Below are 27,192 nucleotides of genomic sequence, written 5' to 3'. Positions count from 1 at the left end.
CCGTCGTGATGCCACACCTCTAGGCTCTCGCTAATATGAGAGTCTTTCCTCATTATGTGTAGCTAGACTAGATGCTTGGACTCGGTGTGACCTGCGTGTGCTCAATAAAGATATCCATGTTCCTCATAATGCGTAGCTAGACTTGGTGTGTGTAAAGAAATGTATGTTGTTAACTTGTTAGCATGATAATGGCCTTCATAGATGCATGTTGTTAACTTGTTAGCATCATAATGGCTTCCATAGCTAGATGCTCTCATTTCATGTGAGTCTTGCATGTGTATCCAAAGAAATGCATGTTAGTAGCAATGCAATGTCTTTCTTAGCCACATGCTTGGATTTCATGTGAGTCCACATATTTATCCAAAGGAACTCATGTTGCTACATTTTAATGTCATTTATAGCTAAGATGCTTGGATCTCATGTAGTTTACATTCAAAGAAATCGTTGTTGCTATAAATGCATGTTATTGTGATGGTTGCCCTAAAAGTGCCCTAATGATAATTTCAAGAGAACTAAAGTTCCAAGTAAAGAAGTGTCACCAACTTTTTTGTGGTTTTTCTTCTCATTGAAGGTATTGGGGGTTCCTATTGAACATTAACTTTTTCTTCACATTGAACATTAACTTTTTGTAGATTTTTCTTCGCATTGAACATATTGGGATTTCGTATTTTGTTTTGTGTTTTGTTTCCTCTTATTGTGGTTCTTTGAAAGGTCTCAACATAAACTCAAGATATTAAACAAACCCTAGAATAGTACACCCATCCATACCCTCACTTATCTTCTACCTTGGAAGCAACTTAGTATTCTAGGTACATCTTAAGGCGAAAAATGTTTAATCGTAATGTGTTGAAGTGAGATAAAATTGAACCTTCTCTAACATGGGTTAATGAGGCAACATTAGGAGTCATGGCCTCCACAAACAACTATCATTTGCTAGTCAATGCATGACTTTGTCACTATTAATTTCTCTTAATAGTGGCCTAAAAGTGTTTCTCATGCAACCATCTACAAAGTCTATTTGACTTATGCAGTGGTAACCTACCATAACTTCAAGTTCATACATTTATATTGTCCATCTAGGAGAACAAAATATGTCCAACTTGTTTATGTCAACATTTTTCTTGCAAAATAAATCCATGCCATTAATAGGTCTATAGAATTTTAACATAGCTTGCATAATTTGTCATTTGAATTCAAAATCAAATAAAGTACAAGTTCTTGATGAATGAAACTTTTATGAATAAAGTTTCAAACCAACCTTGGATGCTTAGAGGGCTAATAAAGTGTATTGTTACGCAAGAAATAACTTGGGAAATAACATTTTGGGTCTCCAAGTTTTGCAACTTTTCTGGCGCTTTTTGGCTATTGAATACTATCAAAGCTCATGTAGTGAACTACAAATTTAGATTTGTTTCACATGTAATTCTCACTCTTACCAGCATGATTACAACATGGAATTCGACAAAAGATCATAATTTCAATCCAAGTCCTACCCAAAAACCACCTAGGTTAGTTGTACTCTCCTTAATTATTGTTGCCAATGCCTCCTTTTCATAGTTTTGACCATTATCATAACATGGTTTTGCATGTGCCTTATTATCATTTTGATCATCATCCTAAGAGTGCACTTCCCACTATTATTTGCCAAGAACTAAAAGCACACTTCAAGTCAAATAGAGTGTGCAAGCATGTGGGATTACAAGAAATACGAGTCCTTGTGTTTGTAAACACTTTTAGGCATACATGCATCTCATATTTGGTTAACTTTCAACCACATGTTTAGATGTCTATAGAACTTCCATAGCCTTAAATGAATCTAATTTCAGTTAATATTTCTAGTCTTCTATAGGTTTGATGAATGTAGTTTCACAAAAATGCATAGGCTATGCAATTTACAACTAATGCAAGGATCATATGATGCATGTGCTACTTTGAAGAAGATCTAGAGAGGTAGGGACTATTATCTTGAGAAAATCTCTAAAGAAAATCACCCAAAATTTTAGTGCTTGAAGATGATTTCCATTAAATCTATAATTTCTATAATAAAGCTAAGGAATTCGAAATATTCACCTATATTGCCAATATCCATGGTTTGCATACTTAATATATTTGGCTTACATCAATGGATAATGAGGCTTACAATGACATGTGCTAAAAGTCTCTCATCCTAGATTTTGAACCATCACTTTTAGCTATAAGAAAATGTCAAATCAACTACCTTGCTTTTTTTTAATTATTGCTTACAAAATGTATATAAGTGTCATTTGTTTTACAATTCTAGTGTCAACAAGGTACCATTCTTATTCAACATTCACATTGAAAATCGAAGACCTCATTAGCTCAATATCCTTGACAAGATAATTAGACATAGACTCATGAGTAACTACCTATGTGTATTTATGCATTTCTGGGCTTTTCTTGATGCCAGGAGGCATATTCCACGATAGATTCCATGAGACCATGATGGATTCCGTGAGGTTTTTATTCCACGGTGGATTCTGTAAAACTATATTTATTTGTCGAGGCTCGTACACAAGGTGGATTCCTTATGCGAGAAGTTGACGAGGACTCGTATCCTTTTCTGATGCGCAAATCAGATGCTAAATGCGCATGCAGTGAGCACCGGAAGGTCCCCAAGAACAAAGAACTCTACATAAACTTCATAAAAGTAAGAAGAGAGTTTGCATGACATGAAGCAAAAAGACAAATTAGGTGCAATCTCTCCCTATGCCTTGTGTGATCGAGAGCTCCATAAGGCATGCATTTATAAATTTATTAATCTCCAAGCTCAAAAATAGCCCAATTTACAAGTAGCATGCTTTGGCTTTTGTATTTGCTTTTGCCAAATAAAGAATAAAGTGGTTGGGCATCCCAAAAGTCGGGATGTGCCCAAATACAATGTCCAATAATGAAATATTTAAGCCGACTGCCTATGCGCATACAAAATAATAAATGTTTATCAAGCGCTTCAATAAATAAGCATGCCTAAATAAATATTAGCGCCACACCTTTAATAATAAGGCGTGCGCCCATCAAAAATGATAACTTCTAGGTAATTTGAATACATGCCATCGCCCGGTGCTTCCCAATGCCACCATTGCATGCTCTACACATCAACTAAAGCATTCACAATTGTTAGAAAATAATAAAATTAAATCGACAAAAGTGAATACCTAGCAGTCTTCAGCTACAAAATAAATAAATAGGTTGGAACTCTGTCCGAACCTTAATTTAATATGAGTACACTCTAAACTCATAAACGTCCATTAATTTAAATATGTATTTTTGCGGAATCACCCATTGTGGAATTACCCACGTGCACATTAAATTAATCTGACGCCCGAAAAGGATAGGCATCCTCGTTAACTTCTCGCACAAGGAATCCACCTTGTGTATGAGCCCCGCCAAATAAATATAGTTTTACGGAATCCACTGCAAAACCTCACAGAATCCACCGTGGAATATGCCTCCTGGCATCATTTCTACCTTCACTAACAAGAAGCTAAGGAATGCACAATCTCATAGCCAATCTATTCAATTACCATGAGTACCATGGTACCAATATTATGTGAGGTCCACCTCACCATGAGTGTCCAATCACTTCACATATTGCTCACCACAATTGTAAGCTTACATCCTTAGATGACTATTCCATTGATCAGGGTTTATCTATCCAATGACTTCACACATTGCTCCCCATAATTGTAAATTTACACCCTTAGATGATTGCTCCTTTGTATTTCAAAACAAGCAAGCTACAAGTTTTTTGTTTGCATTTTAGGAACATATAAATACTTTAAAAAGTTGTAGATTTGCTACCCGCTATCAAATATCCTAATGTGTGGCCTCACAATGAGTCTCTAATCACTCCATACATTGTTCACCACAACAAGCTAACTCATGAACTTAGACATATACTCCTTTGACTTTCAAAATAAGAGGGTAGGCTTGTATTTTACGTATATTTAGAGGTTAAAAGGTGTTGTACTTTTGATATCATCATAATACTAAATTTCATATATTATTTCCTACATATTTCACACAGTTTATGCTTTCTTTAAATACTTCAATCTTGAGTACGTTGAAATACTCACAAATGTGCATATTACATGGACACACCCTTAATTATTTTGTCATAACTAGTACTTTTCAAATACATTTCTTGAGAACATATCCTTAATTATTTTCCTTCTTTTCCACTTCATGCCATTGCACCACCTCTTCTTCATTGTCTATTCCTTCTTCACTACTTTATGGCTTGCATAATCTCCTTCCTACTATTGAGATTCTCCTTCTTACTATTGAGATAACCTTGGACCTAGAAAACTCTTGAGTGTTGGAATACTTTGCAAACTTGTGTAGGTTATTATGACAATTTTGTTTCAATTCAAAGACTTCCAATTAATTGATTATGAAGTCATCTCAATTCTTTTCATCCAAATTCATAGGCATACTTTCATGATCTGTTTTAAGAGTTCAAGCAAGCTTACATTGGGAAATTGAATATAATTGGTAAAAACAAACATGCTTTCATATATATGTGAGAAACACACATTGAATCAACTTCACAATATTTGCAAACATTGCAAGTCTACTTTTATTGTTTGATTGCTTGTTTAACATGTTATGATGTTATCAACTTTCTCAAAATCCACAAAAAAGTAAGCAAGAAAGCTTTCTTTGGGAAGTAAATGTGTAGTGTGCACATCAACATGATGAGAAATATTGGAATTCTATACACTTTTCATAGAGTGGATATGCATGTACCATATGATGTACATATAACCCTTCCAAGAGAGGTACAGATGAGTTCATTTGTTGCTAATGGCCATAGTGCTCTTATAGTGCATTTGATAAGGAGAGGCACAATAATACTAGAATACCGATTGGGCCACCTAATAAAATACATTTAAAAAACCCCAAAAATTAGTATGTATGATCAATTTTTACACCTTAGAATCTAAAGGTAAACTAAAAATAGATTAACTTTGATTTGAAGAACTCAAAAATAGTAATTATTATCATTTTCAAACTTCTATATTATTACTAAAGATAACTCACCTTGGGATTAGAGAATGGAAGAAGAACAAATAGCCAAAGAGAAGAACTGTGAGGATAGTAAAGTCAAAACAACACTTGATGTAGAGAATTCAAAAATAACTAACTTGCTACTAAAAAAGAGAATTAGAATTCAAAATATAAAAGTACTTTGTACACTAAACAAGTAACCAAAGAAAATAAGTTTAATAGTGGTAAACTTGGAAATTATGCATTAACAAATAAGTATTTTTCTACATATGTAGGAGAAATAAAATATATCTGGCCACATGTATTTCCTTACTTCCTCTTTATCCACATTTTTAAAAAATATTCCAAGCCCAATACACTGGAAAGTCTTGATACAAAATGGTGTTATCCTTGAGATATAGGTGATTATAAGTAAACCACTCCATGAGAGTTGTTTTTTTAGCATTCTCATTTTGGGCCACATTGTAAATATTATCAGAGTCACAAAAAGTAACATTATTTTCTCCAAATGCATTCAAATTCTATGAATGAGTACTCATACAATTTGAATGCATTGACTATGAGAGTCCCCATGTAGAAAATCCCTCTTTACATTCATCTGAAAAAGCTACAAATGTAGTGTAGGGCCATCATTTTGAGCAACCAATGCTAGTACAAAGCATAGGGTCGTCATTATGACCACAAGAGAAAAGACTTCATTGAAGTAAACACCATGTTCTTTCTTGAAACCCTTAGCTACCAATATGGACTTATAAGCTGACTTGGGGTGTCCAGGGATACTTTTCAACTTGTGTACCTACTTGCATAGCAAGGCCTTTTTACCACTAGGCAAAGGAACCAAATCTTATGCATACTTAGTTTGTAAGGAGTCAAACTCCGATTGCATAGTCATGTCCTATGAGTGACTATCATCTCTATGCATGGCCTCATCATAAGAGAGAGACTCACCTATATTTGTTACCATAACATAGTCCATGGAGGGCATAAAGCACTCAAGTTGATGTCTAGCTCTAGTAGAGCGTCTCAAAATAGACTGATCCTACATAACAAGAGGATCCTGGGCCACTAGAGCATCAACTATTGCAGATTGTTTGGCTAATTGTACGAGAGTAGGAGACTCCTCTTGAAAGATCACCCTATGTGCCTCAACTACTTGCTCAAGCTACTTATGCATCTTTTCCTCATGGAAAACTACATCATGGATGTGGATAATCTGGTGAGTCTGCCAATCCCATAGGCAATAGCTCATCTCACTTGCATCCCCATAACCAAGAAAGATGCATTTAAAGGACTTAGGATCTAGCTTATTGTGCTTGTCCTTGGGAAACATGGTAGAATGTCTCACAACTAAAGATGTGCAAATGAACATATAATGGAGGTTTCCCAGTCCATACCTCCTCTGCAACCTGGCAATCGATAGCAATGCAAGGGGAACTATTAATCAAGTGCATGGTAGTAGTAACTACCTCAGCCCAAAAGTGTTGTGGTAAGTCTACCTAGGTAAGTATACTATGGACTCTCTCTTGAATTATCATGTTCGTGCATTTGGTAATACCATTTTGGGGAGGGGTATAAGGGACTATCAAACTAATGCTTAATAGCCTATTCATCACAAAACTACTCAAAAGCTTTCAAGACATACTCATCCCCTTTATTTGACCGTAGGTATTTCAACCTATACCCAAATTGGTTCTCAACAAGAGCAAGGCAACATTGAAAGGTAGACAAGACAATCGATTTTGGCTTAATAGGATAAGCCTAGACCTTATGGGAGTAATCATCAATGAAGATGACAAAGTACTTTGTGCCACCTAGCGACACAGGGCATGGGACCGTATACATCTAAATGAACAAGAGCCAAAGACTCACCCATGTACTTCATGGTAGACTTCTTATGCATACTACATGTCTACCTGCCATATAAACAATGATCACAAGACTCAAAACATATATAGTCTGGGGGTGAAATATACTACAAATTGGTAAGCATTTTCATTCCTTTCAAAGACATGTGTTCAAGGCAGTGATGCCAAAGAAATACATGTGGAACTATAGCCACAGCCAAAACATGGTCAACTTACCTAGGTATAAACAAGGGATAGAGAGTACTAGACTTAGCACCATGTACAATAACAAGATTCCCACATGTAATCTTCCATGATGAATCATCAAAAGAGATGACATAACCTAATTATCCAAGGTGCCAACTGAGATAAGGCTCTTTGTGAGAGTCCGTACATGACATACATCATAAAGAGTAAACATGCTGCGTAAACCACCTAATACCAACTATCTTCGATACCATGTCATTACCCAAATAGACAGATCTCTAGTCATACTACGTTAGGAGTGAAACCACTCTCTATGAGGGGTCACATGAAAGGAAGCCCTTGAATCTATCAACAACACTGAGTATATCCTAACAAAGCATTAGTCAACTGTGAAGCATCCAAGGAAGAAGCTGCCAATATAAGATCATCATATACATCAAGTTGCACCACATTAATCTCCTCAATCTTGATAATGGACTTGTTAGGCACAATGTTGCGATCATCATTCTTGTCCTGCACTTTATTCTTTTCGTTGTCTTCGTGTATTTTATGGCACTATGGTCAAATATGACCTGCTTTTCCACACTAATGATGTGTATGACTAGACTTACAGCCATGGAATTTACTGTGAGACTGTCCGCGTGTCTTAGATTGAGACCTTTGAGAGTCTCTGCCATGGCCATTTCCATCATTTTAGTCTCTCATAGTCAATATATGTGATGTATGGGAAGCATCTACATTCTTTTTATTCACCTCTTCTGTCAAGAGGGCACTTTCAACATCCTACAATTTTAGCCCATCCTTAGCACATATAGCCGTACGGAAAGTTTTCCACGACTCAAGTAGAGTACCAATAAAAAATGAAGTATTCAATGTCTCCTTAAAATCAATCTTCTACATAGCTAAATGGATGATGATAGAGTAAACATCATTCAAATGTGTAGACATAGAAGTCCCTTCCTTCTTGTGAAGGCCCATCAACTGTTTCAGCTAATACATTTGAGATGCAGGACTCTACTTATTATAAAGATTCTTAATCTGTGTCCAAAGCTCATATGCAGCCTAATTTTCAGTCATCACGACACTGTAGTGAACCTACTTAAAGAGTAATAAAATGATTGTTGACTTGCATAACTCATCCCAATCCTCAATTGCAATGTTTTTAGATTTGGCACTCACATTTTTGAGTGGTCTAGCCTGTAATTTCTACACTAAAACCTACCATATATATGTCTTCCAATAGCTATAGTTGGTCCCATCTAATTTCTCAATATTGAAGATAGCACCGTCATGAGGACCACAAGCCATAATGAGACCAAGCAAGTGCACAAAGGGCAAAACAGGTTGATGTAATATCTTGCAAATGAGTTGTAAAACCATTGCTAAATCAAGAGGGAGACAAGAGATACTGCCAAAGTAATGAGGTGTCCACAAACTATATGCAAAAGACTGTCAAGACAAGGTAACTGCTCTCATAAATAGTGCAAAGAACTACAATCACAACATACTAAAAATAGAGTACAGTAGTAAGAAATCAAAGCCAAGTATGAGCTATCGCTGATAAATTGCAAACTGTAACTACCAAGGATATCTTGCGCAATGCAGGGTATGTATGAATAACTAGCAATCACAACAAACATGTGACCAATACTACCCAAAGTTGTCAACCTCAGAGTGTCAGAGGGGAATACATCTAATGGCATAACAAGCATGCATGTAGGAGGTCTTACGAGTAACAAAAGAGACCTACCAAAGGCAAACCTAACGGAGTACTAGTAATAGAAGCTCAATACATAGCCATGTCAAGTGTATGCATCACTAGCAACAATTTGATAGAGGTAGGTATCGGCCCAAAGACAAATGTCGGATTAGCCCACTAGGCATCCACTGCACACATACAATATGAAGAGAGTATAGACATGAAGTGAAGACCCCAGTGTGTCACTATAGGGAGCTTAAGCTCAACTGTAATCCAATGTGTAATATAACATCCAATGTCAAGTAAGAGACTCGATACATTAAAAGAAATAGCTCCCACTGAAGCAAAAGTTGAATGCCAAAATTGAGCAACAAGCTCAATACATCAAGCGAATAGCATCCAGACATCCAATATACATGTAGCATAAGTCAGAAGCATCAAACCCAGTAATTATATTCAAGCCCATAAATGTAGCATCCAATAATATTCAATACAATGAATGACTACCAATGTCAAAGCATACAAGCTCCAATCTCAGCTTGAGAGCATGTAATAAATATGTCCATGGACATACATGACAACCAAAGTATTGATACATCCAATATATGGTACTCGAGTAGCTTCAAAGCATAATGAGCATATTTTTTGCCAAATAACCGTTGATTGTCCACTATGAATAGCAGTTATATGATAGTCAAAACTGAGTGAACGCGAGCTCAATCAAAGCCGAAAAGCATCCCCAAGCATCAATGTAACATCTAGGTGTCAATGTCAAGCCCTAAGAGTATCACATGAGTAAACATAAGCTCAATGCTTGCTGTCCATAGTTAGTATATAGCAAATTGTTGTGAATACACAATCAGTGGTGGTTGAAGTTGGAAAGTTCAAATCCAATCCCAAGAGCCAACCAAGTTCTAGATACCACACGGGAGGCAGGAGAGGAGCCCAAGTTGCTAGGAGTAGGTGCTGCCCAAACTTGTGCAAACATGCCAGTTGATTATGCGTAGGTTGTTGTCTATGCTTCCCACAATATATCCCAAAACAATGGTCAATGTGGCTAGGGGAATTCTTGGAGCAAGCCTTTGGTCACTAGGAAGGAGAAGAGCACCAACTCATACCTCTCCAAGTTGAGCCATGGTTGCCATGAAATCTGTGAACTTTAGGTATTCTCCACAAGCTCAAGCAGTGAGCTCCTTAATGCTGGTGCAATGATTTTGATACCAGTTGAAGGGAGAGCCTAGAGTGGAAGCACACGAGTGGAAGCAAGAGCTATGATGGAAGGAGCAAGAGCAAGAGAAAGAGACAAACAAGGTGTGGGAACTCCAACAGTCATAATGTTTAACCGGCCTTTCCTTATTCAAATGTCACTAAAAAAATAAAGAATGAAGTGATAGTGATGGGTGCTTGCCACATGTAGCGTACAGGTGTGTAAGTTAGTATAATTAATATATGGGTGGCTATGCACATGCACCTTTACCCCCAACAAATAGTTTCTTATTCACTATTAAATTCGTCATGTCCTTATGTTTCTCATGGAAAACTTGTGTAGTTAAATCTAGCTAATCATGTGTAGATTGCCTAGGCAACAAAGCATTTGTAATTTCTTGCCACTTAGGATTACATATCATAGTAATAAACAAATCAGGCTTTCCATTGCTATGCATAATTGCCATAGCATCCTGATATAATTGGTACATGAATCTTAGTCCTCCTATAAAAGAATATGGCAATACTATTCTCTTGCCCACAATAACTCCACAAATATTAGTCCTAGTTACATCCATTGTATTCACCATATCTTTCAACCCCTTATACATTTCAGTTTGCAAAATTGTTTGATTATGACAAGACCAAGCTAATATACATGCTTAATACTATAATAAGCATCAACAATGTATTGTGATAGCAAGTGGCTACCATATAAGATACATGCACTAGTGTCATTGTGAATGTGAAGTTGAAAAGCATAATACTGCATTTGACTAACATAATCTTTGTTTGTGAAATATACAAGAAAGACATATATGCCTTATGTAGGTTAAATACATTAATCAAATGTTTCTAACAAGTGCAAATTTGGATATTGCAAAGTTCAAGTGTGTCATCATCACCTTGTCTAGGCATAATTGTAGTAACTTCACTCATAGTTGGAACAAAATACTATCTAGAAGTAGACTAACTCAAAGATTTCCATTCTTATTTCCCTGGAGGGATTTGTTTGCAAGTTTTCACCCATTGGTCTAAATGCTTGGGTATAAACATGCATCGTATGTTAAAGCCCCTTTAATAAGTGTGGCAAAAGCACAAACATAACCCCATGTGATTTGATAGCTCATGTTAAGTATCATAAACATAAAGTTGCACAAATTTTGGTACATGCCACTCATCCTCATTTGGAAGTAAGGAATCTATGTAATGATATATTGATCCATAAACACAAAAAGTATAATCACTTCCATTTTGAGACAAAAGCTCATCAAACTTTGCACCCATTGAAACCAACGCCAAAGCACTATTGTATGCATATATGTTTTTTTTTAAATTATGTGCACTATGGATGTGAGGCATCCAATGAACTATGCAAAGGTAAAGAGGTAGTTGTAAAGGCTGTAGAAGCATCTTTCCACCTTTACAACAATGCTTTTTAGTTGAAATAGAATATATATTTTTTGTTTCATATTTTTCCAAACTTAGCCATGCAATGCTCACAAAACCTCACAAATCGTACCAATTGCATGTGCATTTGGTTCTTTAAAGAGCAAAATCGTTGCTAATGGATGAACTTCCAAATTAGGTTGCATATCATGAGGAAGTGAACAAAATCTACCACTTGCAGGAAGAAACACAAGAGGGTCATTCCCATAATGCTCACAGAGCATCTCAATATTTGTATTATTTGTAGTTGAATCATTCTATTAATAAGAAATGGGAGATGCTGATACTTCCTCGGATAGGAATTCATCTAGAGAACGTCAAAATCACTACTAGCCATTGGGGGGCTATACAAGGGGGTTAAAATATTCAAGCGTCACTTATACGATGATGGGGCCGTCACATAGGTGACTATGTCATCGTATAAGTGACATAAAAAAATTTGTGAAAAACTTGGTGTCGCATAAGCGATGACAAAAGTTGGCATCGCTTAAGCGAATTTTAAAAGCAACCCAAAGAGTGACGTTTACACACTGCTTTGCATCGCTCAAGCGATGCTACAAATTTGTATTAATCGCGAGAGATCATTCGACAAGGGATCAATTCCGTGTGCGGGAGATCATTGGACAAGGAACTTCATTTGACAAGCTGGGAGCTTCACGAGAGATTATTCAACAAGGGAGTAGAAAAGTAGGTCAGCATCCACAATTCTCTCTCTCTCTCTCTCTCTCTCTCTCTCTCTCTCTTGCATGGAAATAATCAAATACACTTATTCCATGATTTTGATATTCATTCCAAAAATCATATTTTCTAGCATGAAGATCCTTTCCCATCATTACAAATCGCAACAATAGCATCCACAATTGTCTCTCTCTCTTTCTCTTGCATGGAAATAATCAAATACACTTGTTCCATGATTTTGATATTCATTCCAAAAATCATATTTTCTAGCATGAAGAGCCTTTCCCATCATTACATATTGCAATAATGCCAGTCCTTTTGTCCTTCAAGGCAAGACATGTGATGAGATTGATAATGATACGAACTCTTGTAGCATCGATAGAATGTCCAAGAGACACTACTCCACCACTAAGAATACTTCCTTTGCCAAAAAACGTAGTGGGTAACCCATAGACTATTTCTATGATGTGAACAAAATCTTTATTCTTTTGCAGTTTGTTTTCCACTCCCAACTGATTGATTGCATTTACCATTGTTCAATGCACTATTATGGCCTACATACAATTTTATTTTCCATTGATATCCTGGACTAAAGTGGCCATCTCTAACTTCATGTCACAAGCAATGGAATTGTTATGGAAAACTCAATCGAAGAGCAAAGCTTTACATTTGTTGAAAGCAACTTGGAGATGTGGACGCATCTTGCTTGGAGTTATTTGGTCAATGTTTTTTATTAGATAGATTGAGCTCTCCTTTAACAATGCATCTCTAGTCTGACATATAGTTTTTTTAAATATATAGATACAATGAGTGACTACACCCGTAAAGTGAAGTTGGCGATCATCAAGCTACAAGGCATTGGACTTTTTGGAGATACATTGTCAAAGGCCATGACAGATTATGTGGAGATGGATGATGTTGGTTTAGACAGGGCCATTGAGATTCTTGGGAGATTCAATATGCGCTTATATCTTGGAGAGGGTACATCCTCCCAGCCACATGCAGGAGTGGAGACTTTTTCTCATGCACACACTACAGTGCATCGGTAAGCTTCTCGATTGATAAAATAGTAATGTCATCATTTTTTTACATATATAATTATTAATATATATATATCTTTTGATGTCTTTGTTTGCTTAGGACTCCACTCCCAGATACATCACATCATGAGAGTTAGTGGCTTACTCCTAATGTACCTCCTCCTACTCAGGTGACACCTGATTCACAGGCTAGTGGCCGTTAGTCCCATAGGTATATCTTTTATGGTGATTACGGATTAAATATTAAGTAGTTTTTAAGAACTCACATCGCAATGTATCGTATGTTTGTATTGCATGTAGGCGTCAGCGGTATAGTAGCACACCACCAACACAATCAATTGGTGAGACACAACCAGTGCCCTAACCAGTACCGATATTGCACACGTGCACTGGCACTTTGGGTGTCACATGTGACATCACGCTTGATGGGGGTATCCTTCATGTCAGAGTCAGCATCACCTTTAGACTTCGGATGAGAGACCTCTACATGTCTTATCTACAGCGAGTTCATGTACCATGGGAGTAAGTATTATTTAACATAAAGAATATGAATTATAGATTTTTATTTGAATTACTAGTTGAATTTATTTTGCAATGCAGGGATCAGCTTGAGAATGACAAGAAATATGTCATCAACACATTGGAGACGGAGTTTGGGACATGATGGAGTCGGAAGTGGTTGCTCAAGAAAATGTGCAAACTCATGATTCATCAACATGACAATGCATGGTAAGTAGAGAGAGAGAGAGAAATGAAACAAAATGAAATGCTATATTTACATCTTCAAAAGGCCAAAATGACATATGAGACCAAAAAGTTACAACCAAAGAGCTCTAATACCAATGCCAGGTAGAATGGCGGTACTGATGGTTTGCTGCAGAACAAGTGTGAGATCATACATACATGTGGTCTCTCAATCTATGTCCATGAAGCAGCTAACAAGCATGGGGCCCATACTACTGCCGCATACATAAAAGCGGGGTGACCATAGTGTCATAAAGAGAGAGAGAGAGAGAGAGAGAGAGAGAGAGAGAGAGAGAGAGAGAGAGAGAGAGAGAGAGAGAGAGAGAGAGAGAGAGAGAGAGAGAGAGAGAGAGAGAGAGAGAGAGAGTAGGACTGGAGCAGCAAATGGGTAGTGTGGGGGTACTACAGCTAAGGGTATTGCAGGTATTCACTGAGGGTACTGCTGGAACTACTACCTGGAAACGATAGAAGACTACTAGCTTTGATGGTCTACAATTAGGCCAAGTCGATCTAAGAAACAATGCTTGATTGTAGGTACCGAAGGTTAAGATGCTAATACTGGGGTTGAAATGCGAGATAGAAGCCTTGGTAGAGGAGCGGAATTGAACCCTGATACGAACTTTCTTTCAGTGAACTTGAAGCTAAGATTACCCTGTACATAGCTAGAGAAAGAAAAACGAGTCTGAGGGGAATCGAACCTTGACACTAGCCATATGAGGCTATCACCAGAGACTCCCCACCACCCACCCTTGTTAGTAAGTTTTCAAAAGAATAAAAATCATGACTTCACAACAATGAATTATTTTGAGATTAAATCTTACCGATCCATGAGTTGACACGTAAGACTAATAGTCCTCATCGTCATCTTTGAGATTAAACATCAATAAAATTTAATCTTCATTATCCTTGTTGACTTCTTTGAACTCCTCTGTCGTTAAATCTGTGTTGACGTTCATTTCTTCCATAGGCTCGACATCCATTATTTCTTCCTCTTCTATGTCTGTAGTGTCAGATTCTAGATCGTTTTCATTCTCATAATCTACAATGTCATCATGATCAGAAAGAAGAATTCTACACCTCTCTAATGTCGATGTGTCTAGGTTCGAGGACACAATCAATTCATCCTAATCCGCTTCTTGAGGATCAACGCTATCAAACAAGTGTCAACCTCTAGGTTGGACATGCACAACTTGCCACCGTGGATGAGCATTTGTATTCTTCTAAAAGAATGCTTGTTCAACATGAGTTGGCAGAATGTAAGGCTCTTTTGCTGCACACAATAAATTTGAGGAGTCGACGGACCAAAATCCCGACCGTTCTCTTTTCATTGTGGCATTATTTCCTTTATACTCGGCATGAAACCAATCCACCTTCAAAATCACATGTCAAAATACATGAATCACAACTCTAGAATTATGTATAGCTTCTAGAAATCTACATGTCATTGTTGCATGAAGAGAGATTTCATTTACCTACTTGAAGATACGATACGATACTTCATAAATGTCTTTCATAAATGTCGACTATGGTTCCCACGTAACCAAGTTCACTGTCGACAAGATTTGTGTCTCTTGAACTTACATGTGATAATTGCTGAAAGAGGCAACAATGCAATAATCTTGAGTTAGATGTAAGTCGTCAAGCACTTTTATCCGAAGATGTTGTCCATAAGCCCACATGTTGGTATACATTCGAGCCTAGACCAATAAATAAATTATTAAAAAAATAAAATCCACTTGTTTAGTTTAGAGTTTTCAAAACCCAACAAGTTACTTGTCTTTCACACCCAATCATAAACTCTCTCTGTTTCGTTGAGATTGGCTCATGATCACTAACCGCTCGTTGCATACAGGTGTATAACCAATCCTTGAAAGTACGTACGCCCCGTCATTATTTACATCATGGGTATGACATCTGGATCTCCTCTTTTTACATCTGGAAACTCATTTGCTTGCAAGTTCCTCTTCATACTCATCAAAGAATTGTTGTATGCATTCACTATTATAGACAATGAAAGTAGAAATATCCAATTTATCTTGGACCTTAAGTCGAAAAGGGACTCCCTCGGACATTACCTCGTCCGACATGGTAGAAGACGACTCATTTGTCCATACACATGGAGCTTCAGAATCGGTTTTCTCAAGGTATTCACAAACGTAATACATGCATTCTTCGAGCATCCATTCCTCTGCCATAGAACCCTCTGATCTTGCTTTTTGACATACATAACCTTTCAATACTCCCATAAATCTCTCCCACATCCATCGAGTGCTCACAACACCAACGAGCTCTATCTTGTCCACTAGATGGATTAGAAGATGGACCTAGATATCAAAAAATGAGTTTGGAAGTTCCTTTTCCATTAAACAAAGAAGCTCTATACATTCAAACTTCTTTTGTGGAATTGACCCTTTGGCAATCTCTTTAGATGTAATCCATCTATCAGTGGTGCGCAGATCGGTCGCAGTATGCTCACGTAGTGAATCTCGGAAGGCCCCCAAGAACAATGAACTCTACCTTTTTGCACAAATTACAATGTAAAAAGCATGAACGACAAGAGCAAGAGACCAATTGGGTTCAATCTCCCCCATGCCTTGTGTGAGCGCTTCACAAAGCATGTATTTTATGTATATTTCCATCTTCATGCTCAATAATAGCCCAATTTACAAAAATATAACAAGCTTTTAGCTTTTGAGTTTGCTTTTACAAAAATAGGAAATAAAGCTAATGGACGGTGCCCATAGAGTCTGGCACGCCCAACACAATGTCCCAAATAGAAATAACATATCTGTGCGCATAGGCGCATACAAAATAATAATAAATAATCGATGCCTCAATAGACATGACAAAATATAGGCGTGGCGCCTATCAAAATATAATCCATAGGTCGAATACTCGCTAGACTCCAATGCTTTCCTCCGCCAGTGCTGCTATCTCTACACATCAACTGAAGCATTCACAATCGTTAGTAAAATAATACAATTAAACCGACAAAAGTGAATACCTAGCAGTCTTCAGCTACATAAATAAATCAACTGGTTAGAAATAAATCCTAACCTTAATTTATTACGAGTGCGCACTCTAAACTCATAAACGTTTATTAATTTAATATGCATTTTGCGGAATCACCCGCTATGGAATCACCCATGTATACACTAAATTAATGAAACACCCGAAAAGGACAGGCGTCCCCATCAACTTCTCGCACAAAGAATCCTCTTTGTGTATGAGCCCCGGTCATCAAAGTTTACGGAATCCACCGTGAAATATGCCTCCTGGCATCATACCCCCAGGGTGGGATAGCAATTGACCTCAATTGCTATTAGCTCAATGTGGAGCTAACAGAGTGGGGAAAGCATTTAAGTCTTTAGCGTGCATCCATTGTGCTTCCTCTACAGGATGGTTCTTAAATTTAACTAGATATCTAGAATACCTTCGGCCAGTTCTAGTAGTCATAAAGCCAGTGTCTATGATAGCTTCTGGTTCAAGTATTTCAGTCTCTTCCTCTAATAAAGGTGGGTTTTCATAAACAGGGTGGATAGGTAATTGGCCTCTAAATGGTCTTAATAAACAAATGTGAAATGTATTGTGAATTTTCCAGTGAGATGGTAATTCTAACTTGAATGCATTATCATTAATTTTATGAATGATTCTAAATGGTCCATAAAATCTAGGAGCTAGTTTGACAAGTGGATGTCTATCTACACTTTGCAGTCTACGTTTTTCTATTCTCAGCCAAACATAATCATCAACTTTGAAAGTCATAGCTTGTCTTTTCTTGTTGGCTTGTTTGGTATATGATTGCTGGGCTTTAGCAATCATATCTTTAACTTCATCAAATATACTGTTATGCATACTAGCAATATCATCAACACTCTGAATTCTATTAGACAAAGATGCAATAGGTGTAGATAATCTATATCCATAAATGACTTCAAACGGTGCTTTCTTTGTAGATGTGTGCGGTGTATTGTTATATGCAAACTGTAATAAATGCAAATGAGTGTCCCATGTCTGAGGTTTAGAGATAGTATATGCACGTAAAAGATCTAAAATTGTGTTGTTTGTGGCTTCTGTTTGTCCATTAGTTTCTGGATGAAATGCAGATGAGAAATCAATCTTTGTGCCTAGATTAGCAAACAGTGTAATCCAAAAATTGTTACAAAATCTAGAATCACGATCTGAAATAATCACTTTTGGCAATCCATGGTTAGTAAAAACAGTTTTCAAAAACAACTGTGTTGCTTGTGATGCTGTTAAAGTTTTCTTACATGGAATGAAATATGCTTGTTTACTAAATCTATCTACAACTGTCCAAATCATATCATGGTTAGATTTAGTATTTGGTAAACCAGTAATGAAATCCATAGAAATTTGTTCCCAAGGTTTAGATGGAATAGACAAAGGCATAAGTAATCCATACTGTTTACCATGATGTCTCTTAACTCTTTGACAAATCAAACATTCAGAAATGAAGTTAGATACATCTGCATCCATATGCGGCCAATAAAAATCTTCAGTTAACATACGTAATGTACATATGATACCTCTATGACCTTGATATGGGGGACAATGAATTTCATTCAAAACAAAAGATCGGAATGAAATAGTAACACACAGTCTCTTTTTATAAAACATAAATCCATCATTATATGAAAATGAATCAACAGGAATGAAATTATTTTGAACGAATTTATTCCAGTCAGAATGAAAAGTAATATCCTGGTGATATGTATCTTTCATAGCAATCAAAGAATCAAAATATATAACAGAAATATTATGAATGGCAGGTCTTCTACTCAATGCATCAGCCACTACATTTTCTTTTCCAGGTTGGTATTGAATGATAGGATGAAAACTTTGAATAAAGGAAGCCCATTTGATATGTCGGTCAGAGATTTGGGGTTGGCTAAGTAAATGTCTAATACTTTGCTGATCGATCTTTATCATAAATTCTGAACCCATTAAGTAGTGTTTCCACTATCTTAATGCTTGTACAACTGCTAATAGTTCGTTGTCATATGTGGAATATTTCAGCTCAGAGGGTTTCAGCTTACAACTAGAATATGCTATGGGATGATTGTCTTGCATAAGTACGGCTCCTATTCCTGATCCACTAGCATCGGTCACTATTAGAAAGAATGGTCTATTAAAGTCAGGCAACTGTAAAACAGGGGCATTGGTTAATGTATGTTTGAGTAAGTCAAAGGATTTCTGTTGATTTTCGGTCCATTGATAAACAATTCCTTTCTTCAGAAGTTTGGTTAATGGTAAAGCAAGTAATTAAAAATTACGTACAAACTTCCTATAGAAACTAGCAAGACCAAGGAATGAGCGTAACTCATGCACGTTTTTAGGAACATGCCAATTCAATATTGCATCAATTTTCTTAGGATCAACTTTAATTCTTTCAGATGATACAATATGACCTAAATACTCAATTTTTGTCTTAAAGAATTCACTCTTTTCAGGATTTGCATACAGTTGATTTTCTTTCAATAACTGAAAAACCAATAACAAATGCTCATAATGTTCTTTCTCATTTTGACTAAACACCAAAATATCATCAAAGAAAACAATTACATAGTACTGATATTTCAAAAAGATACGGTTCATCATTCTACTAAATGTAGCAGGTGCATTAGTCAATCCGAATGGCATGACTTAAAATTCGTAATGACCAAACTGTGTTCTGAATGCAGTCTTAAATATGTTAGATTTATCTAGCCTCACCTGATGATAACCAGACTTAAGGTCAATTTTACTAAATATAGAAGATCCTTGCAGTTTGTCCATAAGGTCATCAACTCTAGGAATAGGATACCTATTCTTTACAGTGATCTTATTTAAAGCTCGGTAGTCAATACACATACGATAGGTATTATTCTTTTTCTTGACTAACAATACAGGTGCACCGAATGGAGAACTGCTAGGTCGAATCAAACCTCTATTTAGTAATTCCTCAACTCGACTTTGGATTTCTTTTTGCTCTATCTGGTTGTGCCTATATGGTGCTTTGCAAGGTGGTTGTGTGCCAGGGATCAAATCTATCTTATGGTCTTCTGGACGTGAAGGAGGTAAACCTGGTGGTAGGTCTTCTGCAAAACAGTCCTTAAAATATGTAAGAAATTCATTATGCTAGGGTGCATATGATTTTCCTTTACTTGCAATTCATTCACCCAAATGAGATATGATTTACTACTCTTGCGTAATGCACGTTTAGCTTGAGTATGCGAAAGCAGTGGAAAAACATTAGATGCATGCATACCATATAATGTAATAGATTTTCCTTGAAAATTAATATTCATTGTGTGTGTGGAATAATCTATATCTAGGTTATGCTGGTGTCGCCAAGGCATTTCTAAAATAATGTCACTCGATTGTAATGGAACAACTAAGAAATTTCTTCTTTCAGTGTATGAACCAATTTGAATTTCTAAGTCTTGCACTTCTTGTGTACCATTATACCTAGTGCCTAAAAATGCAGCTTTTATGCGATAATGCGTAGGTACAGTCTGTAATTTCAATTCCTTTACTAATTTTGCTGAAATAAAATCATGAGTACTACCGTCATCATGCAAAATAGTCTTTTCATTTCCATGCACCAAACATTTCATAGTCAATAATGAATGTGGAGTAGGCATACCTGGTAAAGTATCGGAAGTAGTAGTAGTGTCGTCCTCATCTTCAGTGAAATCAGGCATATCCTCATGTTCGTCTTCGTCCATGGCTCCAAGATAGTTGATATGAGCTGGTGGCTTCTTTGAATGATAATTTGCTGCGAGATGTCCAGGCTGGTGACATTTATAACATACTATTGGCTTGGCTTTGGTTACATTATTTGCAATGGCGGGAAGTCTAGGTACATTTGGATTTGGCTGTGGAATAGACTTAGGATTTGGATTGACATTGGATGGTAATGCAGGTGGTTTAGCCCAATTCTTGCAGAAAGATGATGAAGAGAAACGACCTGGATTAAATCTTCTAAAATTGGAATTGAATTGTTTAGATCCATAATTACCATTGGCTTGGAATTGCTGTGGTCGTCTGTCTCTACCTCGTAGCTTATCTTCAGTGTCGTGAGCTAATGAAATGGCATCTTCAAGGGTAGCAGGCTTGAACATGTTCACTTCAGCGTAGTAATGCCCAAGAAGTCCAGACATATACTTCCGCTTATGTGTCGTCTCTGGTACATCTTCAAGCATGCGTAGCTGGAGGAGTGCATTCCAAAAACGCTCTGTATACTGAGGTATAGGCTCACGATCCCGTTGTTGGAGTAGATCCCATTGCTTGATAGCCTTATCATGAAATTGCGGTGGAAGGAAATTCTGCATGAACTTCTTCTTGAAATCTTCCCAAGTAGCAGGACATTCTATGCTCTTGTGTACTACAGTCCACCAAAGTGATGCTTTGTCTACCAAATGATTAGTAACACACTTGATTTTATCTTTTTCTGGATAGGTTTCCTCATGGAAATAGTCATCAAACTGACTAATGAATGATAAAACAGTCTTTCCTTCTCGTATGCCATTGAAAGTGCGAAATTTGAAACTTCGTTTACTTATCTTTGATTCCTTGCGAATGGTTTGAGCTTCAAGGGTAGCATCGATGGTACGTCGAATCAAATCTTCAGCTTGAGGTTCTTCTTTGTCGGTAGACGCTCTTTGTAATTTTGCCAATTGCGCTTGCAATGCTTGCCTAGCCCTTCATTCTTCTTCCAATTGCATCATGATTAAGTCCAGCTTTTGCTCCATCGTAGGCTCAGGTAGGTCGTCTTCAGCCATAGGATCATCCATATGTGGTTCCGTCATCCTGTAAAACTCAAAAGACCTTTCTCACTCAAAATCAGGTTAGTGGGATGAGCGTAGCTCAAATTCAGGATTACAAGGCTATGTGTTTTTTGGGTATTTCTTTCTCAATCTTCAAAAAATCTGCGATATTTCCTTCTTCGTATGCTGAAAATGCTTCAGCAAACCTGCGTATGGGTAGAATACCTTCTAACGAACAACTTTGCGGTTCGGAGTTTCTGCACAGGAATAGCCCTTCTAGGAGTTTTGAGCACAAGTCAGTTATGACTCCAGTTGACTAGTCTGACTTGCAGAGTTGCAGACTTAGGTGACTTGCAGAGTTGCAGACTTGCAGAACTTAGCCGACTTAGTGAACTTGCAGAACTTGACAGATGACTTGCAGAACTTGATTTCTGGAGTGTGGGACCTGGAGTTGCTGACTTGCAGAGTTGGAAGGTAACTTGTCTGACTTGTTTAAGCTTAATGAATTAAGCTTGGTAGATTTAGCTTATGGGGGGGGGGGGGGGGGGGCGTTTTTTCGTCGCCCGAAAATTTCGGAAGCCCCTCAGATACCTCGCGATGATTTTCTGAAGCTATTAAGCTTCTTATCCAAGCTTATAAACTCTAAAATTCAACTTTGAAAGAGAGGAGATATGGAATTTCTCACTGTATATCCATGACTTGTTGATAGAGATGAATGAGTGGTCCTCCGCCTGTATTGCCTGGTCCTTCGCGATCTGATAACAGAAACATGGGTTCTTGATCGCCAGAAGTCTGCCTGTATCGACGGTTCGCGACGAGATTGACCGTAGAGCCCGATTGTTCTAGGAGCTCCACCTTCGCACGAGATGGGTAGCGATTGGAAGCTCTTGATCTCAGCTCCGCTCTGATACCACTGGTGCACAGATCGGTCGCAGTATGCTCACGTAGTGAATCCCGGAAGGTCCCCAAGAACAATGAACTCTACCTTTTTGCACAAATTACAATGTAAAAAGCATGAACGACAAGAGCAAGAGACCAATTGGGTTCAATCTCCCCCATGCCTTGTGTGAGCGCTTCACAAAGCATGTATTTTATGTATATTTCCATCTTCATGCTCAATAATAGCCCAATTTACAAAAATATGACAAGCTTTTAGCTTTTGAGTTTGCTTTTACAAAAATAGGAAATAAAGCTAATGGACGGTGCCTATAGAGTCTGGCACGCCCAACACAATGTCCCAAATAGAAATAACATATCTGTGCGCATAGGCGCATACAAAATAATAATAAATAATCGATGCCTCAATAGACATGACAAAATATAGGCGTGGCGCCTATCAAAATATAATCCATAGGTCGAATACTCGCTAGACTCCAATGCTTTCCTCTGCCATTGCTGCTATCTCTACACATCAACTGAAGCATTCACAATCGTTAGTAAAATAATACAATTAAACCGACAAAAGTGAATACCTAGCAGTCTTCAGCTACATAAATAAATCAACTGGTTAGAAATAAATCCTAACCTTAATTTATTACGAGTGCGCACTCTAAACTCATAAACGTTTATTAATTTAATATGCATTTTGCGGAATCACCCGCTATGGAATCACCCATGTACACACTAAATTAATGAAACGCCCGAAAAGGACAGGCATCCCCATCAACTTCTCGCACAAAGAATCCTCTTTGTGTATGAGCCCCGGTCATCAAAGTTTACGGAATCCACCGTAAAACCTCACGGAATCCACCGTGGCACGGAATCCACAGTGAAATATGCCTCCTGGCATCAATCAGTGAAAGAAAGAAGATATTAGAGATGTTTTTGAATTAAGATGATATCAAATAAAAATTTATACTAAAAATTAAAGAGCGATAAATACCTTGCAAGCAATCCAAGGTGATATATTACATCTCACACTCCTCTTGTAGTACATTCATCAATAACAAGGGGTAGAACATGCTGCATACATGATTAATCCAATCAACAAAACAAGCAAGAAAATAAATAATTACAAAGATCTAGATAGATTTACCTTCAAACATTGTGCCAATCATGTGTTTTTAAACTAAATAAGCTCTTGTCATCTAGAGTGAACATGTTTCTACAAGATGCTCCATATCCTATAGACGTATGAATCGACTAAATCTTCTTGTTGATAGTCTCCAGCTCTTCTATTGTGAGCACCCATGGGCAAGCTCGTAGGTTGTCTCACGTTGAGTTTCATCATAAAGTGGCCATAGATTGGGCTTTGAGTTTCGATCCTTTAAGTCATTTCTTGTTGCCATTGTGTCTTTCAAGCCAACGAGGTGTTGCCATAACGAATGACCAACGTTCTTGAATATATGCATAGGATCAAGAAGATGACATATCTTCTAATCCTTCCAATATTCCAAAGTATACCATATCGAAGGACTTTGAGCTAGAGCACCTTTTCCTCTCGCTTCCTTCTTCACAGCATCATCATCATTGTCGCTTATGATCTCCGACTCTGGATTGATAACTGGTCCAAGAGTCCACTTTAGATACCAATCCTTCAGTGTCATTGGTATTGGACATCTCCCTTCTTCTACCTTTCCATTAAAATGTTATGGCTTGCCTTCTGTCTCATAGATAATGATCTTCAGATAAAAATCATCTATGTCGAAGATATATATTTTTATTGAGGTTCTTGCTATAAGTCAATCTCAACCAATCACCACAAATTGGACAAGATTTATAATCCTTGGTACATATCTTTGCATGGAAAACATAAGAAAGGTGATAAGCACAATGAATATCGTACAAAAGTATGAGACAATATATATATTTAAACCATTTACCTGAGCAAAAACCATATCTTGGAAAGATAGTCCATGCTAAAATGCCATGACAACAAGCGCACCAATATATAATAGATTCATCATAGTAGAAACAATCATAAATGGGTTCATGTGTAGTATTGAACTCTGTGCACCCCCAAGCACCACCAATAGAGGTGGCGGTGTACCCTCTGATCAATCCGAATTTGATTTTCAAGTACCATAAAAACATGAGACATTTATCAAATGATCAAAGTGAAAAAATTAATAAAAGTAACAAAACATTGAAATCTAACAAGTTCTTTGGTATATTCTAACGCTTATTATAATATGAAAAATAAATAGACGCTATTGTATGGTGGAGACAAACAAGAGGAGGGTTGATATGTGCATGGAGACATGGCAATACTTCTGCAAGGAGAGACGCCTACTCATCAGTTTTCCTCAGCAGAAGGTGTGTGTCTTTGCTAACCTATATTAGAAATAATATGAACTTTGCTAGATTGATTCTAACTATTCTCTAATCTATGTTATTTTGTTTAATCAAATTTACATAGGAGGTAACACAAAAGAGAGTGATAGATGGTCACATATTTAGACTAGGCCGGATGGCACGGGATGGATTTGTGGCCACATTTGTGAGTGTAGACCATTCAAATTTTAACTTTCAAAGGTAATATTATTGAATGCACGAATCAATAAGTTTTTGGTTTGACCAAAAACTATGGTCGTGCACCTACGACACAGGAGATGGAGTATGCCACATACTACGGCTATTGGGATTTGTAGGGGACACTTAGTGACAAGCCATATCCACTTGTGAGTATCATTGTTTTGTTTTTTAGTTTATTTTCATGTTAACTGTAATATATTCTTATTTGATTTCAGTAACTAATGCAGGAGCAATATGGTGAGGATGACATGACAAAGGTGGCTCGACAGGAGGCCGAGAGGTGACACCAAGAGGCTGAGGGGAGCAGCGGCTAGATCACTGGTCATGGTGGTGACGATCGTGGAGATGGGGGCAATGGTGGTGTTGCAGGTGGGGCAGGGGTGGTGGCACTGGTGATGGTGATCATGAGTCCGATACTAGTGACTCATATAGTGATGACTCATATAGTGATCGTGCTTAGGAATATGTTATGTATGTTTGAGGATGAGACTTTTACTGTATGTGTGAGGATTCATCACTATTCATTGTATATACATATGTGAGGATGACATTGTTTTATATATGTGAGGATTGATCACCACACACTCTAGACACATGTACATATATTTACTGATGATATATATTGACATATGTTCATTGCATCATTGAATTTTTCTATTGTCAAACAATTAATTATTTGTCTATTGTCTATTGTCTATTGTCTCTTGGAAAGCTAGATAGAGACAAATTAGAATGTTTATTGCAGTTTAGTGTTTTTCTATGTTAGGCTCTAATATTAACAAGCTTTTGATTTCCATAGTTTTTGCAGAGGTCCCAGATGCCACACTACATATCAACTTAAGCTAACTTTCAAGCTCAAAGATCCAAACTATGAAGTTTCAAAGCACGTGATTTCAAAGTATCAAGCTCACCATAAGCTATTACGATTACAATAGCCAATTTCAACTTATGTACCATATGTACCAATTGCAAGTACAAGGTTTCATTATGAAATCTGATACCAAATCAAGTACCAAGTACCAAATCTAACACTAAAAAGGTTTATTTGTTTCCATGTTTATTGGTTAAGGCACCACAAAGTTAGACCAACCAATCAAGTGGGCCAAGCACTGAATCTATACCAAGTAGCAAGTTATACCCAAATCAAGTATCAAGCACCGAATCTAGTACCAAATACCATGCACCAATTGCAAAAATGAAGTTTCATTGTGGAACCTGATATCAAATCAAGTACCAGGTACCAAATCCAACACTAAAAAGTTTTCTTTGTTTTCATGTTTATTGGTTAAGGTACTGCAAAGTTACACCGACATGTATTGAGTTGTACGAAATAGGGACAAAAAGGTTGAACCTAGGTATGATACTTGATGTCTTATAATTTTCAATATTTATATTTTTCTTATTTTTCTTTTTGGCTCATAATTTAGCAAGCTAATTTATCAGATGGTAAGTTCGCAATAATCTCTCTCTTTCTTTCTTTCATTCTATCTCTATGTATATACAAGAGTTGTCGGGGGCAACCATGATGAAATATGACGTTATGGAGAAGAGCTCACACGACTGTAGATGCTTTTGTATTTGGGAGTGCTTGAGCTTCACACCACCTAGTTCGATAATCTGTCATGACAAGGACAGATTTGTTTCCTGCCACAGAAGTAGGATGTGGACCAATGAGGTCCCAACCAACCATCTCAAATAGTTCACCTGTATCGGTGAGAGATAGTTGGGTTTCTGATTGGTCGGTTTAAGCTCTTGGCAAGTACGACAAGTGTGGTTTCTTAATCAGTGATGTAGTTGGTCGATCCTTTCATGTATTTGATTGTAAATTGGCATTCTTGAAGTGCAAAAGCCCATCAAGAAGCGGTCTTGGTGGGTGGGACTTTTGTAGAAGAGGAATGATGGGTTGATGGTTAGTTTCAATAGTGACAGTAGTTCCACGAAGATATGGGCGAAATTTGGTAAAAGCCCAGACTATTGCAAATGAAATTTCTACACTCTCTTCAGTACTTTCTCCAAGACCTGTAGATGTTCATCCCAAGTTGGGGTATGGATGA

At 37.2% G+C, this 27,192-nt stretch overlaps 2 pseudogenes; one reads left to right on the top strand and one right to left on the bottom strand.

Annotated features, from left to right (window-relative positions):
• The first annotated feature begins 12,917 nt into the window (after window positions 1–12,917).
• LOC148027578 (uncharacterized) lies at window positions 12,918–25,598 on the top strand (annotated as a pseudogene).
• On the bottom strand, window positions 14,741–15,223 carry LOC148027579 (uncharacterized; annotated as a pseudogene).
• Window positions 25,599–27,192: the final 1,594 nt, after the last annotated feature.

This window comes from Lygodium microphyllum, chromosome 12 (genome assembly GCF_053477565.2).
Source record: "Lygodium microphyllum isolate KBCC chromosome 12, Lygodium_microphyllum_v1.1.10, whole genome shotgun sequence".
NCBI classification, from domain to species: Eukaryota; Viridiplantae; Streptophyta; class Polypodiopsida; order Schizaeales; family Lygodiaceae; genus Lygodium; species Lygodium microphyllum.
This window is presented reverse-complemented; position numbering and strand designations above follow the sequence as displayed.